We start from the raw sequence: 15,423 nt of genomic DNA, 5'->3' as shown, positions 1-15,423 counted from the left end.
AGCATGTGTTTAGTATTTAGTGCTTAGTGTTTAGTATTTAATGCTTAGTATGGGCCAGATGAAAATCGACGGCTTCATTAAGGAGAGCACGAGATATTCATGCAATTATGTCCTTAGTAGGATGGTGGAATTTGGGGAATTTGGGATATGTTTTAAAGATAGAGTATTATATATTATATATATATATATATATATATATATATATATATATATATATTTACAGATAGAGAGGATGGTATATGAACAAAGGAAAAGCAGTGAATATCACTTCTAAATTTTGGGGCCCTAACAGTAAAAGGATGGACACCATGTGCATTAAAACCATGAGAGCAGTTCCTCTGATGGGAACGTTATGCAGACACAATGAGTTCACCCAAAGTGCCTGTCTGATACATGCTTCAAACTGAACGTTTGTGTGCAATGTTCCTGTATTGACGCCTCACGCCCAAGACGATGGTGTCAGGATAAGGGACCCTCAGCCGTTGATGAGGTCCTAAGGGGGAGCCCCGTGGTGGGCTTAGTGCCCTTATAAAATAGGCCCCAGGGAGACCCCGCACCCCTTCCATCATGTGAGGACACAGCCAGAAGATGCCATCCAGGAACCAAGAACACGAAACCTGCTCGTGCCTCCATCTTGCACATCCAGCCTCCAGAATTGTGAGAAACGAGTGTCGGTTGTTTATAATCCCCCCAGCCTGTGGTGTGTGTTACAGCAGCCCAGATGGACTAATGCTGTTCAAGTGGGAATGTCGAGAACATAGTTGGAAACACACATCTGGAGCTCACGTGAGATGTTTCAGGAGTGGTGAGCACAGAGGCCGTACATGAAACCACTAGACAAGACAGGAATAAAGGTGAGATCAGCAGAGGTACAAAGACTGGGTGGGGCTCTCCAGGGTGTGGAGGAGAGAAGAGAAGGAACCAGGGATGAGCCTGGGAGACAGAAGGAGAGGCTGGTGTGTGTCATCCTTGACGCCCACACAAAAGCTGCTTCAAGAGGGGGTGGTGGGTGATATCAGATGCTAGGTGGGTCATCTGTGACATGGGACTAGTGTTGCCATAGGGTTGAGCATCCAATGGCTATCCGATGGCCGCGAAGGCTATCCAACCTTGCGCCATGGTGAGAAGACTACCGCTGAATTAGGCTGCACTGGAGCCAGCCAATATCCATGTGCAGACAGACTTCACGGAGGGTTATCATACATTCAGCAGAGAAAAAGAACTGGCCAGTGAACACAAATCTTTGTCAACGAAAGAAAGAAGATTTTGCTAACATTCTCAAGGGACTATTCGTCAGTGGAGTGGAGGACAGGGAAGGCCTGCTGGAGCCCTACCGTGAGTGGATGAGAAGGGAAAGAGCCCATGACACGCCACAGGGAAGGGCTGCCTTGGGGGACACACCCGCCTCGGTCACCGCAGGGAAGACATCACGTGGGCACAGAGGGAGTGAGGTGTCTGGAAACGGAGACAATTCTCTTCAGTTATTTTTATAAAAGAGAATAAGAAAGAATCGCTGGAAGTTTCTGACAGAAGGAAAAGCCATGGACACCTCAGCGAGAACAGAGGTCAGCACACACCTCCTGAAAAGAGCCAGACAGTAAACATGCTCATTGTGTAGGCTTTTCAGGTGCAGGAAGGCAGCCAGCAGTATATGGATACTAGAGGAGGGCAGTGCCAGTGTGCGGGTTAACCCTGGGGCCATAGTTTGCAACCCGATGTAGGGGAGGAAAACGAGGGGCGGACTTGTGTGTGTTGGGAAGCTCGGGGAGCCAGTGTGGACCCATCAGCAAGGTTGAGGGTATTTCTCCTGATGAGTGAGACTAGCGTAGAAGAGGCAGAGTTGTGGCAGGGAGTGGGTCCCTGGCTCATTACTTTCCCCAGCTGCTCTGAACAATGGTGAACCCTGTCCTTGCTCCTGCAAAGAGTGTCCGTCCAACTGCACCCCTCACCCGCCATGCTGTCCCGCCCGCTAGTTCCAAGGCCAGGTAAAACCATGGCAACAGTCTACAATATAACATACGTTGGTCAAATGTTTTCTAGGAAACCTTCCAAGGGGATTTCAGGATAGGGGTATCCTGTACATCAGCTTAAAGCATTGTCACGGGCACGTTTCATTTAGTGCCCATTTAGTGCCCGTTTCATTTAGTGCCCAGTGTTTCATTTAGAAACAGCCTTTTATATACCATGTAGTTGGTCCAACTGGTAAAGCGATGTGCCAGTGTGAAAGTCGTGAGTAACTAGCCGGATGGACTCGAAGCCACCTACTGCGTGATGAGTTTCAACGAGTCTTTTCAATGTATTTCAAAAAATACATGCTTATCAATTGTGTACTTGGAGGCTTCATAGAGATGGGGTTTTGGAGTGAAGGGGATTCGGACCTGATGGCCAGGAAAGAATTCTTGAGACGTCTTTGGAGCAAAAAAGTGATTTTATTAAAGCACGGGCCGGAAGAGCTGCCCTGGGGTTACAAGGAGTGACTGCTTATACACTGTGGAGTTGGGGGGGTAAGGGCCAAAGGGAGGCCTCCAGAGGGACTGTGATGTGCTAAAGAGGGCTCCTGAGATACCCGAGGCCTTGCTATTGTCAAGCTGACGGTTTTCCCTCTAGCAAGGCATCAGCATTTAGGACCCTAGGGGCTTCCTGGAGAAGTGTTCTCCTCTGGATTTGCCTCAAGTATCTGTCAATGGGCTGCAGGTTATAAGGACTTGTAATGTTACCTGTCATTACTTCTGCATTTGTTCCCACGTCACTGTGGAGGGGAGGGTGATATTAGGGGCTCCAGGAAACTGAACCTACAGGTTTCTGGAGATTAGGCTATGGATAACATTGCCTTTTTCTTGTAATTATTAAGTTATCAGCAAACTGATGGAGCCGCCTGTCCTGCAAGACTGTGATCTCCATCAGCCAACCATATGCTTCCTTTCCTCTCCTTTGTCCTTGGGCAGCAGGAGAGCCTGAGGAATGTCACACGTCCCACCTGGGGGGAGGGGGGTATTTGTGAGGTGTCAGCTTGCCTATTCTCCCTTATCAATAAGGTGTCTGCATCCTTCTGTTTGGTGAATCCAGGGCTAAATCAATCACACCACTTCCTAAGTAAGGAAATGCCTTGGATCTCCTTAAATTCTGCAGTCTAAACTACACTCAAATCCTGTGAATAAAAACTCAGTGATAACTTTGCATCTTTGTTCCTCAGTGTGGGATGCAAGAGCGAAGGCTGGGCAAGTGATCTTGAATAGAAATGCAGACCCCAGGGTCCTTTGCTGTTCCCCGCCTCCCACCCCACCCGGATGGAGGTCAGGCTCTACAGGCACAAGCCCGACCTGGGGTCCACACCAGCCCCCAGAAGCACTGCTCTGCAGACCTCCTCTGGGTTTCTGAGGTGGAAAAGGACAATTACTATGAAAACGTTGTAATCATTTGGTTTCATTTCATAATTTTCGTGGAAGTCATTACAGTCCCTTGAATTGTTTGGTCATGCTGGCTAATAATTTCAGTTCTGGCCTCTAAATGTCATTCAGAAGATCTGCTAAGAAAATCAAAACGAAGAATATTAAATTATGGGGACTTGTTCCATTCGTTGATTCTCTCCCAACCCTGAGAGCTTTATTTTTAGATGAATAATTGCATCCTTTGTACTGAGAACAAATTAATAACCGCTTGCATTTAACAATTCCAATTTCACCATCGAAAAGGCTCATGTACCCAGTCAGAATGGAATATTGCAGTGACAATTAGTTAAAATTTAGCTTGCCTTGTGGAAAAAAAAAAATCTGTATTCCAAGGGCAGCTGCTGTTAAATGGGGACATTTAGGTTACTAGGCAAATATTAAATTAGATGAGTTTGCAGCAGCCATAAACATGTTATTCCAGAGCCCCTACAAGAAGATAATAGAAGTAATAACAAATAGGCTTTGAAATCACATTCTAATTAGTCAGACAAACTGTTTTACACAGAAACCCTGACACAGCACAGCGATGGGGCCAGGAAGCTAGTTAAACATATAGATACGAGCCAGTCTATTTGGAAATAAAAATGTACCACTTAATAAGCAGTTTTACTCAAAATAATGACTTCTATAAATCATTATAAACTAGAGAATTATTGAATTGAGAACATGCCCTGCCTGACTTTATTGTTATCCAATGTTATCTTTGGATACCATGACAGAGTTTCAGTTATTAGATGCATGTTTTCAAATAATATGAAATTTTATTAATATTACAAAATTATTAGGATATTTATGTCATAATATGTGTTAATTCAGTGATAAAGCCTTCCAGAGTGCTTCGTTCTATCCCCACCACCCTGTTTCTGCTGATTTTGTCACTTGGGGGATTCCAGGACCGGTCACGGGCCAACAAGTCAGGGGCCACGAGGTCACCTGAGAAAACAGGACGCACCAGTCACCAGTCTAAGGGGCCCGCCCACTGACCCCAAAGCCCTGGTTTATAGGCTCTGCTTCTCCTGGCTTCGGAGATGACGTGCTCCAAGCTGGTGGAAGGAGGTGCGAGAGTGTGAGAAGAGTCCAGAAAAGCTAATGTTATGTCAACATAGTTCACAGAACTTCAAGAAATTAGACCAATGTGGACAGCAAGTTTCAACAGAGGCTGGCACGGTGTCCCGGAACGTGTCAGCTGCAAACAGTAAAGCTGTTTGTGTGGAAAAGACCCAGCCCAGACACAGGACAGTCTCACCATCACCCAAGTGCACGATGCGGTAGAAACTAGAGCTGAAGAAGTTTCTTTTGGGCAAAATTGAAACTTCATCGATGGCTTCACTTAATGTGGGGATGATCTGTCCCCAAACACTATCCCATGATACAAGCTGAGTCTGCCATCACTGCATTTCAGGCCAATTGAATTACTCTGTCTACCAGAGCATCACATGTGACACAAACTGCCTTGGTTTTCAGATTTGAAAAGCCTTATGGAGAAAATATGCGTGTGCAAGAAATGAGCCTGAGAAATATTCCGGGGGAAGCTCCTATGGAGTACCAACAGTTACTGTTCCCTTCCATTCAAAGCCACGGTGCTTCTCTCCCAGAACAGGACACGGCCAACCAGGTTGATTCCAGGAATACGTGCTTGATTCACCGTTAGAAAAGGTGTACTGCAATTTATTTCTTTCACTGATCAAATTACCAAAACACATTTTCATCTCAACATATGCAGAAACACAAGTTCAATTAAGCTCAGTACCCATTCCAAGTTAAAAAATTTTTTTGAATGTTTATTTATTTTTGACAGAGAGAGACAGAGTGTTGAGCGGGGGAGAGGCAGAGAGACAGGGAGACACAGAAGCAAAAGCAGGCTCCAGGCTCTGAGCTGTCAGCACAGAGCCTGACGTGGGGCTCAAACTCACGAGCCGTGAGATCATGACCTGAGCCAAAGTTGGATGCTCAACTGACTGAGCTACCCAGGCAGCCCTCTGTTCAAGTTTTAAAAGTCTATTTTGAAACAAGTAATAGAATGAATTCTTCTCAGCTTGATAAAAGATATGTCCCCAAAAAGAAAATCTCAGCAAAAATCATACTCAGAGGCGAATCCCTAAAACTGGGGTGTTTAAACACCAGAAATATGACAAGAACACCAGCCATCACCACTTTGTTCACATTATACTATAATTCCTTGTAATGCCCTAATTCTGAAAAAAATAAACCATGGGTGAAATACTGAACACTGTAAAGATATTATCTCTAAAGTGTTCTATAATTCAACAAAATATCAACTGACTTGATTTTAGTTTTCCTGAGGGTATTGATAATTAGATTCATAGATTTATATGGAAAAGTAATCGCTCAGATGCCATGAAGACACTCCTGAACTAGAATAGTAATTTAAATTTTAACAGACAATAGGAACGTCTGGGTGGCTCAGTTGGTTAAGTGTCCAACTTTGGCTCGGTTCATGATCTCACCATTCTTGAGGTCGAGCCCCATGTCGGGCTCTCCGCTCTCAACGCAGAACCCTCTTTGGATCCTCATTCTCCCTCTCTCTCTGCCCTTACCCCACCTGTGCTCTCCTTCTCTCAAAAATAAATAAAAACATTAAAAAAAAATAAAATAAAATTTAACAGACAGCACATTGTAGATTGCTAGGGAATGAAGAACCATACAATAGAAGAAGCAGGAACAATTGGTTTTCCATTTGGAAAGATCGGTCAAAAATTATAATTACAATATATTAAAAACCTAAATGTAAATGGTAGAATTTTGGAAACTGCTACAGAAAAAGATAGGCCTGCATCTTTGAGAATTTGGAGTCATGCCTTAGGTAGGATAAAAAGGTTACATGCTTTCACAAAAATCCCCAAATCTCAATGGCTCAACCCATCACTGGCTTACTCCTTCCTCACATGACACCTACCACTGGTCCAGGGAACTCTCCAAAGACAGATGTCCTCAGGCCACATAACCATGCAAACCTGATAGATAAAGTTCAATTTATGTATTTGGCAAAAGCAAGAACATCAAACTCTATACAGAGAAACATTCCATATTTGCCATGTATATACCTTTATCGTTAAATCCAATCTTGTGGAGATTTACCCTATTTTCTTCCAAGAGTTATGTAGTTTTCACTCTCACCTTGAGCTCTTTGATTTATTTCGAGCTACTTTTTGTCCACGCTGTGAGTAAAGGGTCTCGTGTCATTATCTGGCATGTGGGTGTCCACTTTCCCCACCACGATTGATTGAAAAGACTGCCTTTTTCTCCAGCGGGTGGTCCTCACACTGTTTAGAAATTATGTGACCATACACACAAGGGTTTATTCTGGGCACCTTACAATGTTTTCACAACTCACAACTTTGGGGCCCTGGGGAGGTCCAAGTTAGAAAAAACAGAGGAACGCACCTTTCTTCAGTCCTGCTGGGGTCCAGCCAGGTTGGAACAGACATGATTTGGAAGTAAGGTCTGCTTGACTTTCCTAGAGACTGACCCGGGTCCCACCGAGGATGCGGATAGCTATGTGTAGAACGGCCGCTGAGAGGGCAGGAGGCGGGAGGCACAAGAAGACTTGAATGCTCGCTACCATTTTTAATTTCACTTTCTCTTGATTCAGAATTTGTAAAACTTTGTTTTCTGGGATTCTGACAACCTTGGTTCCGACAGTTTCTGCTTGTTTTTTTTTTTTTTTTTTCATGTTTCTTTAGGGGGCAGGCACTCGGAGGTTATCTATTCGGATAGGTTGTGGCTGTCACTTCTTTAGAATGCTTTATATCTTTTATTTTTGCATTTTATTTTATTTTTTGCTTTATATGTTTTAAAAAATATTCTGAACCACAACTGGATGAATAAATGCCAGAGAAGAACAAACATATTAGCAGGAAACAGGGGCCTTTGCTACTCCCATAACATACATTAAGCTGTTTAAGCAACCTTTAGGGACCATTCTGCAAAGCTGAGTGGAAAATTAGCAAATAGCCAGGAGAATTTGCAAGGTAGTGCACAACAGAGGTAACATCTCCAATTACTGTAGAAAGGGGCAGATTAGTCAACAACTGTGAGGTAATAGGCTAACCAGCTGGAAAAAAAAAAAAACAGACTATGATTTATACACAAATTAAATTACTGCTTTCAGTTCTTATCACCTAATAAACGTGGTTATGTAATATCAAGTTCTGTAGAAGAAATGTCTAAGGCACTCTCTAAAGAAAAACAAAAGAAACCACACAATAAATTATTAGAATATCAAACGGTAAGTGACAAACTGGAAAAACTATTTCTGGACTCTTTTAGAAAATTACTCAACATAGCATTTGAACTTAATACTATATAAGTAAATATATATTAAGAAAAAGTCTTAATATTTTACTAGAGTAATATTTACATAGAATCAATGATATAATATGTATGAAGGTCCATTTTGAAATCATAATTAAAAAATTTTTAATGTTTATTTATTTTTGAGAGAGAGACAGAGCATGAGCGGGGGAGGGGCAGAGAGAGAGGGAGACACAGAATCTGAAACAGGCTCCAGGCTCTGAGCTGTCAGCACAGAGTCCGATGCGGGGCTCGAACTCATGAACTGCGAGATCATGACCTGAGCCAAAGTCAGACGCTTAACCAACTGAGCCACCCAGCTGCCTGAAACCATTGTAAAATGTTTTTCTTATGCTAATTTTTCAATATGTGATAAACTGTTTAAAACATTTTTAACTACTTTTGAAGCTAAACTTTCAAATGTGTTCTGAACATTCCATCTCAAGAATTCACACTATTTTAAAACAAAGAAGACTTTTTCCTTTTTATACATTTGGGGTATTTTTAATTCTCGTTGATTTTAAAAGCACCTTGATAAATATCTCACATATGCAACTTTGTGCACATGTCTGACAATTCCTGCGGGAAAAATTTCCACGTTTTTAAGTCAATTATCTCATCGAATTTTGAACTTCTTACTAAATTGATTTACAAGGCATTCGTATCTATTTGTACTCCCTTGAGTGCTTTATCAAAAATAATACATACTTTTCTTCTTTTTGAATTTTTCATTTAGATATTTAATCAACTCTGTTGGGTGTTCCTTTATTTATTTGTGTGGTTTACACATTAAGTTTACAACACATTGTAACATGTTACAAATATGTTCTGTACTTCTCTTTGACGTTTCATTTCATGATCCTATTTTCCTTTATTTTTCAAATGTTCTACAGTTATCACCGTTATAAAGTCAAGAGAGAGTTAAAGAATCAATTGGTAAAATGTATTATAAAGTAAGTATTTAGAAAACACAAACGAAGGAAAGCAAATGGTTGACACGTGGAGGGCGTGGGGACTTGGGGATTTGCAGCTCACGACCCAACAGCAGTCTCCAAAGAAGCAGAGTCTTGGCCACCAAGAAGCGTGAGCTTAACCAGGCAAGTTTTTCCAGCCTGAGCAGATAAATGGAATCGTTCACACACAAACATCGGCATCTTCGCTTCACTTCCACAGTTTTCTGCTGTTTGAGTCTCAGACGGAAAACTGATGGGGGCCACGTTTGGCTGGAGGAGGTTTTCGTGGGGACACAGCAGGTGGTGTAGGCAAATGGCTCCCCCAGACTGTACTGGACGTTGACGCCTGGTGCAGTTTTTAGGCAGAATCTGAGACAGAAACCTTCTCTCCAGTGTCTCTCCTGTGGAACAGGACACAGAGGCATTGGGGGGACAACACTCCTCCTGTCCTGTGTTTCTCCCACTGTCCCCTCTGCCTGGCCGATGTCCTCCCGCCACAACAAGCTCATCCTTCTACTAACTCTCACCTCCTTTACATCTCGATCCAACACCCATGACATCGAGGGCACGTCTCCCTACCACAGATGATGCCAGGCCACCGCCAAATGCTGCCCTGTCCTGCGCATCTCGGAAGCACCTGCACACTTCAAGCTCTTAATTAATTGTTGATCGTTTCTCTTCGCTGCTTGATTTAAAGCTTCCATGAGCTTGAGGACCTCACATCTTCGCCACATCCTTTTAAGACCCGAAATTCTAAGAGGCTTACACTTGCTGCGCCGGCCAGCTTGCTTGTCCTCCAACATGGAGCCTCGCGCCTGCCTCGGACCTTTGTCCCAATGATTGTTGGTGAAGAGCCCTTCCTTCAGGTACCTGCTTCACCCACGCCCACACTTCAACAAGTCTGTGTGCAAAAGTAATGTGTACAAGTGTCAATTCACCATGCTGCACGCCTAAAACTACTCCCACCTTGTGTATCAGCTGTACCTTAGTAAACAAAGCAAGATCAAAGATCCAGACCGCATACAGAGAACAGAAGAGGCAGGGGTGGGCAGGGAGGAAACGAGCAAACTTTCTAGAAAATAAACTGAGTAAAACTTGGAAATAGATGGAAATTTGGGCTCTTTTTCTCTGCGGAAAGAGTCTTCATTGACTTAATACGCTTTATAACCTCATAATAATTTGAATTTCTGTTTGTGTTAACTGCCTTGCCTTGCAACCTTGTTGGAATTTTTATTTGGGTTTTATTTGTTTGGGTGAGGAGTTTGATTAACTTTTCTTGAATTGATAAAACTGTCGTTTATACATTTATTGCGTGGAGAATTATTTTTGGAATACTAACACACAATGTATTTTTAATAAAACTTTATCTTTTGGGTTACAACAAATCATTTCTTTATTTGGCCTGAGGATTTTCACCTGAAATCCTTACTCTTAGCAAATTAAACAAAAAATCATTAGGTTTGATAAAATGCAGGGTTGTGCTTCAACGTCTATGTGAACTTTATGAAAATCAGCCCTTGGATGAAGTGAGCCTTTGCCAGATGGGGCTGCATATTGAATTAGAAAAAAAGAAAGAGAGGCGCCTGGGTGGCTCAGCCGGTTAAGTGTCCGACTTCAGTTCAGGTCATGATCTCATGTTTCTAGAGTTCGAGCTCCGCATTGGACTCTGTGCTGACAGCTCAGAGCCTGGAGCCTGCTTTGGATTCTATGTTTCCCTCCCTCTCTGCCACTTTGCCCCCCCCCCCTCAAGGGCTCCCCCCATCTCTCACACAAATAAATAAATATTTTAAAAAATGAAAAAAAAAGAAAGAAAAATTTAGTTGCATAATATTCTTAACTTAAGGGTATGAATGCTCCACTGCTTCCTGCATACATTTTCATTGTTTCCATGAATTTCTACTTTCATTATTCTAAGCCATACATCCATCTTGTCAACTAGTAACGTTATCCGGAGACATCATCATCCAGCTGTACTGGCGTCGAGTAAGGTCTCGGAGAACCATCCTCTTTGCAGATGAGGAGACCAAGCTTTAGAGCATGAGAGACTTCGCCAAGGTCATGCCACTCACACACACGGGGGTAGGATCAAGCCTCTGGGCCTTTTTACGTCCCACAGATGATGAACAATGCAAACACATTGTTCGGGGGCTTGTTTAATACAACAAAAAACAAAAAGTAAATACATCTTTTATAGACACAAATAAATATTGCTTGCTTATGAACTTAGCATGTAGAAATTTTTATCTGCACAAAATATACAGAAGCTGATAAAATTCAGCAAATGGGACTGGGTGACCCTCAAATACCCACCTGTTCCCACACTGTAGGCATCCGTCTCACTTTGCTCTCTGATGGTTTTAAAGGAACAGGAGGGTAGCAAAATGGTCAAAGTATCACGTGATCAGTAGCTATGATGCTTTATCTCTTTAGCTTTTCATTATCTTACAAACTTCTATTTATTTATTTATTTATTTATTTTTGTAAGTTGGATGTGAACCAAATGAAATGGTGCCCGGAATATGGACCGTGGACCACCTTTCCTGCTGTCCCTATACAACACTAAACCCTGGACCAGAAGCCAGGGAGCCGTTCCAATCAATACATTTTTTAATGCTGCCACTAATGAACGTAGCCTCATTAGTGATCTAAAATTTAGGCAATCATGCTAAGATTTCTCTACCATAAGGGAGAATGAGAGATTGGGTGGAAGGCAGTAAATTTGATAGGGATAAAAAGCTATGTTCTTTAGAATAAATAAGAACTATATAAATATTCATTGATGCTCCTCTTAGTCGTGATAGCAATTCATAACAATTGCAAAGAATAAAATAAAAAGAGTAATTAGAGATGATTAGAATTCTCAAACTCATACACTCAGATGAAATGAAATATTTCTTCAGAAATCTTCAAATGACAATTTTCTGAATTAATTTTAAGTTTGCATAACCCAGAATGATCTGAACCTATCCTACTGATTACTCATGCTGAGAGAATATAATTATGATGATTCTAATATTGTTCAAAATAATTACTGCGGTTCAGCAAGTTCAACGTAAACTTGCACTAATATGAGACTATTTGGAGATAATGTAAAGATAATCATGAACAAAATCTGGAAGGAATATGCAAGTCTTAGACCTGATAACCAAGCTGAAATGTTAGATAATGCTTCTGTAATAAACTTGGCATTGTGTCTTGATTGTGTCATTTTTATCATCTTTCCTTGAAATGGGTGCCTGATTTAACTTTAAATTATATATATATATATATATATATATATATATATATATATTTGTAAATTTTATGTATTTATTTGGAGAGGAAGAGAGAGAAAACTGGGGAGGGACAGAGAGAGGGGAAGAGAGAGTCCCAAGCAGGCACTGCACTTTCAGCACAGAGTCTGATGTGGGGCTCAAATTCACAAACCGTGAGATCATGATCCAAGCTGAAATCAAAAGCCAGACACTTAACCGACTAAGCTACCCAGGACCAGAATCCCCTAAACTATACCTTTCTTGGTTTAATCAGGATAAAAATAGCCACACACCTCACCATTGAATCAATTTCCTCAATGGACTTGAAAGCATGATATGTTTTGAAAGCAAGAGGAATCCATATTAGAGCTATCAGACTAACTCTAACTTAAAATTTGAGAGTATCCACATGCAGTGAATTCTTCCTTAAGGTTGATTACTGTACGTTCCAGGTTGAAAATAATGTTAAAAGTAGAGAAAAGCAAATCAACCGATAATCCAAAAATTATTTATTCATTCATTCATCTTTGTTGAGTTTATCACCTGTTGAGCTCCCATTATATTCCAGTTCCTGGTAGCCATGTTTCCCAGATTTACCTGGTCATAACGTTCATCTGGAATAGTGGCAGCAATCTCCCAGTTTACAATTGTTTTCTCTCTGCCATCTTTACAACGTGGTTTTTGTCCTCATGCACATTGTCTCCAAATTTTAACATGCCATTCCATCCACAATATATTTATATTGAAGGCAGGAGAAAGGAAGGAAGGAAGGAAGGAAGGAAGGAAGGAAGGAAGGAAGAGGGAGGGGGAGAGGGTGGGAGGGAGGGAAGGAAGAAAGAAAGAGGGAGGGAGGGAAGGAAGAAAGAAAGAAAGAAAGAAAGAAAGAAAGAAAGAAAGAAGGCTGATGTCTATGCCAGACTAGCAAAAGCTTCAGCCCAATCCATAGAGTTTTGGGATCACTGTGTCTGGTTGGCCAGCACTGTGGCCCAGGGCCACTTTCTGCCGTAAATGAATCAGGATAATGTGCATTTTGTCTAGACATACTGCTTCCTTAAACAAAATTAAGGTTGGTTATCCATGAAAAAGGAAAGAATGTACAGTGAGTAGTTGACCTACAGTGTCTGCTGAGTAATCGATGAGTGAGGCACAGTGTTATAAGGAAATAATAGGCTCAAATGAAATCAGCTTGTAAGAACTATTTCTTCTTACCTGATAATGAGACCAAGTGTGAAACAGCCCTTTCTCCCTTCTGTATATTCTTCAGAATGTTTGCTGAAGTCTTTCTTCTTCAACAGTGCCTCTCATTCTTATTTCTAATTGAAATGTGTCTGTTCCTAAAAGCTATGTGACTGTCCGCAATCACATTTCTATAAAGGAATCTCAAAAACATAATTACAGTTATCCACAGTGTCTATTTGCAGGAATGGTGATGTAATCTGCATACCCAGCAATGTGGGTTGGCTCCATAACTTAGGAACCACACACAGCCATGAACATGTAGATCTATCTGAGAATAAACTGTGATGAATTAGAAAGCTACTCACAGCAGTGTTCGTCTTTAATAAGATGCTCAGGGCTGTGGGGTGCTTGAGTGGCTCAGCTGGCTAAGCATCCGACTCTTGATTTCGGCTCAGGTCATGATCTCACAGTTCTTGAGTTCGAGCCCCACATTGGGATCTGTGCTGACAGTGCAGAGCCTGCTTGGGATTCCCTCTCTTTCTCTCTCTCTATCCCTCCCCCACCCAAAATAAATAAATAAACTTAAAAATATGTGGTAGTATAGACAAAGTAGGTATGTTTACTGATCTGTGTTCACGGTAGTGTGTTTTTCGGCTGATGGTGTTAGAGACTAATTTTACCTCCTTGTTTGGCTGGTTCATTACTTTAATTAGATTAAATCTGGTAAGGATTATTTGGTAGAATTTGGGGAAGGAGATGAAATGAGGCTATTGGGAAACACCACTGTGTGTCAAGGTTTCAGTGTATGAGGAGCATCAAAATGGAGAGGGGAGAGGGAGGTGCTCGGAGGGTGTAGGGATTTTCCTATATCCAGTCCTATTCCACCTTCAGAAAAGTGATAGAGTAAATTTAAAGAAAGGTTTTTAAGCTCATCACCCTTGGTGGTCAATATATTATTTGTTTTCAAAGAGCAAGTTCTTTCTATTTGGTATTTTTGGAATTAAAAAAAAAATCATCCCTAACTGTACACTCACATATGCCACTTAGAAGCCCTGGGTTGCCTGGAATTTCTATTAATATTCAGCCCTGTTGCAATTCTAAAACATGAGGATTTCTACCAACATTCCGCCTTGCACAGGTCATGGGCAACAGACCATGCTCTGGCTGGTTCAGTGAGACGCGAATTGTGAAAAACTTCAGTTAGATAATTTGATCGTCTGAGAATTTGGGGGAAGATCACAAGTCAGCATTGGAGACGACCCAAGAACACAACAACTGACCACACCGTGAGCTCCTTGGACACCACACCACAGTCACGGGGAAGCACAGACACATGGGACGCCAACCAGAGGCTTGGGCACTGTCGCCCCACACGGAGTAGCTCCACGTGCACTGCCAATCACCGGAAGATGGGGATTTCCGAGTGTGTCCAGTTCCTGAGAGTGCCTCACCTGATTCTGTGTCTCAGGGCACACAAGCTGGACCACACGCCTGTGTTCTAGCATCAGAGGCATGTCATTATTCAGGGGGAGCAGGACTCCATACATCTCCCAAACACACAGAGGGACTTCGAAAATGCTGGGCATGTTCCCAACACACATTCTCTAGCAAAGGGGTTTCAATATAATGTCCAGATCATTTTTATTCCATCTAAATAATGACATATGAGAAACTCATCGCTCGAGCTCTTGCTTACAATGATGGGAAAAGAGACGGCAACAATCCCAACCACATCGAGCCTGTTTCAGTTAAAACCAACCAAGCAGCCATCAACACGTGTGCAGGAGAAACAGTAAGATACAAGCTTGGTTAAGTGACAGCTTTGTGGCTTCTTGATTACACGTCTAAAAAAAAAAAAAGAAAAACTTGTCTTTTGGTAGTCTCCATTTCCCTTTTTTCTTATTCTTTTGCCTCTCTTTAACTGCTATGCGGTGTCTAGAAAAGTAGATTGTACTGAAGATAGTTAATGACGGACTTCTGGGACAATCCCGAGTGCATCCAGGTATTATACATAGAATATTGACTTTCTTTTCTTGTTTGCATTTTTCTGTGTCACATGCATGACATCCCAGTGTCTGTCTCTCCATCATGGGGCTGGAGGAAGTGGAGAGTAGCATTTCCAATAACATACTAAAAAAATATGAATAATAATTTCTGAAACTCCACACTGTATTTGTTCAGCAAGTAGTGTAGGCTTAAGGGCAGAATTGGTCACGGAAGGCAGGATTTTCTAAATTGGGTTAGTGTGTCAAAAGTCGAGATGGGAGAATGCAG

Source organism: Neofelis nebulosa, chromosome 8 (genome assembly GCF_028018385.1).
Source record: "Neofelis nebulosa isolate mNeoNeb1 chromosome 8, mNeoNeb1.pri, whole genome shotgun sequence".
NCBI lineage: Eukaryota > Metazoa > Chordata > Mammalia > Carnivora > Felidae > Neofelis > Neofelis nebulosa.
The sequence above is the reverse complement of the archived record's forward strand: the minus strand, read 5'-3'. Positions refer to the sequence as shown.